At 41.4% G+C, this 4,691-nt stretch overlaps 1 long non-coding RNA gene across 1 annotated transcript; it reads right to left on the bottom strand.

The window, feature by feature from the left end:
• Positions 1–509: 509 nt before the first annotated feature.
• Positions 510–4,356, bottom strand: LOC125945378 (uncharacterized). Its single transcript, XR_007466862.1, has 3 exons — positions 4,300–4,356; positions 3,105–3,176; positions 510–579 (listed from the first exon to the last, which is right to left on the bottom strand). It is a non-coding gene; the product is annotated as an uncharacterized LOC125945378 (long non-coding RNA).
• Positions 4,357–4,691: the final 335 nt, after the last annotated feature.

Here is a 4,691-nt window from a genome sequence, read left to right as displayed (position 1 = left end):
TTCATGGTCACTGGATTTAAGCCATTGCTGTCGCCGGCGCCGTCCTGTGGTCGTAGTTGTGCCATTTCTTTGACCATCGTCGCCATACACATAAGTACCTGCCATACACAGACACATTGCACCATCTCACAACACTTACGCATACGATCGACAGTACCCATAGCGATAGAAACCATTGCGATATTGCTCATTTCGTGAGAGCATGGCATATGCATACAATTTTTCGAATTCTTTTACGTTGATGTCTTTCTAAGATTGTAGCTCTACATGCCGAAGCTCACACTTCGAGCATGCAGGAATAAATGATAGCCAAAATCAAAGAGACAGTTCCATTCAACTTTATTCAGTTTTTGTAGTGCTGAGTTCTGGCAAGAAGTTTCATGCTAATCCTCCAATATCAACGAGTAAAGTTACCACGATGGTACTTTCCTGACATCCCGAAAAGTTAAATCATACAACCCGGCATCTTTCAAGATACGTAGAAAGATAGATACATTGCCCTCTCACGCAATATCCCACGCGGCAGACATAAGAGTAGCTAGAGCGATAAGTGTCATAAGTTGGTCGATGGTGAGTAATCTGCAAAAAAGACAGGTTGGAATATTAGACCGATTATACAGAAGCTTTACAGTTTGATGTGGTCCAAATGCTAATGCTGTTGAGCACAAACATACACCCGAATGCTAAAAGACAGCGTATGCTAACTTTAAAACATGAGCGAAACAGTAAAGCGTTTTGAAGAAGCAAAGCTCAAAACCTACAATAAAGAAAAATCCAAGGAATGAGCACACATTTGCTGCTTTGTATGTGCATTTCTGGGCCGTTGTATCTGCTGCCAGAATTTCACTAACGGTTTGACAATATAGGCTCAAGGTCTTTTGGGCCCCACCGCTGGCGCCAGTGCCCGCTGGCTTAGTCGCAGTAATGCCAAAGCACTTTACATCTTTATAAAGAATAAAACAATTGTCCAGTGTCTTCTAGGGTTTCGAAACCCCGGTCGCACGTAGTGCCAGCTGTATTTTTTACTTCTCAGCTACTTTACTCTTTTCCTACATGGTATTTAACGCATGATGCATAATAACACGTGTTCTTCAATGCTAGCAAGCATAAAGATATTGCTACTGGTGACCGAAGTCATGCTACAATCTACATTAACTGGCTGACGCAACGCTCTAGAAAGCACATATAAGCCAGCACCATACTAAAGAAATATAAATGAAGTCAGCTGCTAATGTGGAAAGCGGAATAGAGAACAGGACTAAGAAATAGCTGCTTCTGAACACTTCTCCAACTGAGAACGCTACTTCAGCAATGAATGAAATTTTATTCTCCAGACGGAATAGTACCCTGTGCGTACCTACAAACGTTTACTCTTTATGATGCCACATGAAAGTACGTTTGAAGCTTTTGCCAATGTTATTACTGAAAAAGATGATAAAGCTGGTGAGCAATGACTAAGCACGATTTACAACATATCAAAAACTAAAACCAAATTGATCAAATTTAACTTAAAGCATTAGTATGATGTCAAGGCATGGTCAAAAAGAGAAGAAAAAACCCGTTTCCTTCCACTTAGTTGTTGCTGGCGATCGTCAACGTTCTCAAAAACAAGGCGACGTCGATTAGAGCCTATATTTAGGAAAGCTCTCGAGCGAAGGCGACCCAAAATTATTATGCCTCAAATTCCCGCGCAAAAATTCAGAAGGGAGCATTGGGAGACCTGGCTCGCCAACGAGGAAAAGGAGACCCAAGAGGGACTTCTCGACCAAGCCCGGCGGGCTACTGAGGTCAGTGGAACTCTAGATTAGGGGCCCCACCCACCTGCTTGCCCAGCCCTTTCCTTATGCATTAAACGTTTTTTTCGATTAATATAATTTCTTCTTCTTGATGACAGATTAGTCACGAATTTGGTTTTTATAGTTCACATGAAAAGTCAGAACAGTGCAAGACTTCTTGCTTAAATCTTAACGCCAGCTATGACGTCACTGTTTCGCATCATGGGTGAAACTAAATTTTTTGAAATATTTTCATTAAGTTCTTGACCCTAGCTATTATTAAGCTTCTAGGAATTTTAAGAATTTGCAGAAAAACGAATCCTAATATAAATGAGCTTATAATCGATTGTAATTCAAGCACGTCGATTGTGACAAAAAGAGAAATAATAAATATGCGAAAACAAGTGACGATGATTGTTAATGTAAGCGACGAATGAACGAGCAAGCGAGTCCGCCCCTCCCGCTCCTTCTCGCCCTCCCCACAAACTGGTTTCTCCGAGTGCACGCGTCCGTTACCTTAGCTCTTTCCCTCGCCTTCTCTCGACCCTTGGCTTCTTTGACCCCCGACCATCAGTCACCTACCACAACCCACCACTCTGAAAAACAACCATAGAGCCAAGGGAAGATTTTTGTTTTGTTAAACAAAACCATTTAGATATGAGAAATGAAATGCGAGGCGAAAAAAAACGTGTAACGAATTCTGAAAAATGAGCAATTATACTGGAGGTGAAGCGTCTACATTGTGTGAAATTCTACTCCTCTATTACCCAGAACACCCTTGAAAACGGTCAACGATACTTATGCAAAATACGTCAAGAAAGTTATAAGGATTGCCACCTTTCTTGGCGGGCAAAGCTTATTTGGCGATATGAAGCTTTCATTGCGAGTAGGGCTGAAAAGAATAAATGGCGCACGAACAACAGTAACGTTATTCAAAAATTTTGTTTCCTTAAGAAAACAATTGCTGCAGAAAACACAGCCTCAGAGAAAGCATTGACTAATTTTGAAATCGTCAGTAGGCCTCATATTTTTGCAAGCTGAGATAGTGTTAATGGCTTATTTACCTGCATCTTCTGGTTCAGGTGTGCGTTAACATTAAAAGTAAGTGAGAGTCGCCCACTAGAAATTAACAATACAGTGACAAAAGCAGGTTGAAATTAGCAGGGGAAAACGCAGGGCTGAGCAGTATGACACCCTGCTGATACTAGTTTTATTTTATTTCATTTTTCTGTAAAATAACAACCCGCCTACTTGACTGCACTACATGAGCACACTGAAGCAATCACTATTTAAGGACTGATTACCAAAAGAAACTGTGACTCATCTTACCACGGCGCAATGTTCACCAGATTGAAGAGGTTTCACCACGCCGTCGCATTCAGAGCGGCATTCAGTACGCAGCTGCATGTGGACAATAATAAATTTATTCAATACCGGTTGAAGAAAGAGAAATTCATCTACAGTGAAGAACTAAATTACATAACCTGCATAAACACACTCAACGCGATAAAACACAAGGTCAAATAGACGGGCTGCACCTATTGTGCACTATTAACAACTCATTTTTTAGTACAAAAATAAGGCACTTGTGTGGGAGCCTTTTTGAAACGTGCTCGTCTTTAATGAAACAGTCACCTTCCCAGAAGCTTCTCCCGAATGTAAAGGGGAACATACATTTCCGGAGGCGCACAGAAGAAATGAAAACTCGGATGGCATGCAGTACATGCACAGTCTATAGCATAACATAAAGAAAGCAGCGAATGGTTATTTGCGCATGTTGTGCTGTGTGAACACGCCGTACATGGGTGCCTGTTACTGTGACTTTTAGGCAGCGGACAGAAATGGGGATCTTTCTTCTACAAACAAGCAAATTCCTACGTCACGTGTGCCACGGGCAGTAATTCCGCTGACCTGCAGAATGTTTTAACGTAGGCTAAACTAGTTGGTGCCTCAATGACCTCACAATGCATCATGACGTGTCAGCCGGGAAGGAAGAGGTGTTTCTGCCTAGCAGGTGCATACCTAGCTGCTCGTCCTTGCGCTTACGAGACGCCAGCATTTCGGCAAAGTGCCGGACACTGTCGAGCGAGAACTAGCAGAGGCGACTTTCATATGCTCAATTCATACATTGCGTCTGTGATAATACAATCAATATCTTTGCATAGGAAAAGCACCAGTGCTAGTTAAGGAACTAGAGTTTAGCTATTGTTTGTAGAACGGTAGAAAGAAGCAGCTTGGCACGTTGATGAATCTGTAAATCATCTACGTTGCTTTAAGTGCTGCTTTTGCCTTTTGGGGTGACTTATGGGGAGGCGATCGTTACATTATGTGCACAAGAGTATCAAGGAGACACCCACATGTGTACACTTTCTGCTTGAAAGAAGTTTCCTATTCATAGCCTACGTCCATTCTACTTTGTCTGTATGCCTCTGAGTTCTTATCATCTTTACCTGTTCCAAAAAAGTACAGCAAACTAGATAAAAAGCATCTTGATGTAGAAATAATAAGGTTTCTTTTAACGTACGTATATTCCTTTGTCCAACAGCATTGTACCGCAACTGGGAGAATGCAAGCGGGTTCCTGAAAACGGACGAAGTTTCAAATCAGTAAGAACGTACAAGTGGTAGTAGATTTATTTGTATACTGGTTTGTAAGATGACTAAGAAAACTTTTGTTGGGACAAAGAAATAACTGAACGTTTCATTTGTGAATGGAAGCTTGGGCAGTATGCTTCTACTTCAAAACACTTTGAAATGAAAAGTTATGAAATCCTCCTATGATAAAACAGCTGGAAATTGTACAATTTAGTTAATGTAAATGGTTGAGCGCAGCGCGTAGGCAATAGACGAATAAAACGAGACGAGACGCATGCACTGAAGAAAAAAGAGAACGTTTATTAACGCCTCCTATTGGCGT

This window comes from Dermacentor silvarum, chromosome 5 (assembly GCF_013339745.2).
Source record: "Dermacentor silvarum isolate Dsil-2018 chromosome 5, BIME_Dsil_1.4, whole genome shotgun sequence".
Classification (NCBI taxonomy): domain Eukaryota; kingdom Metazoa; phylum Arthropoda; class Arachnida; order Ixodida; family Ixodidae; genus Dermacentor; species Dermacentor silvarum.
Note: the sequence above shows the minus strand (reverse complement) of the source record. Positions and strands in the feature narration are given on the sequence as shown.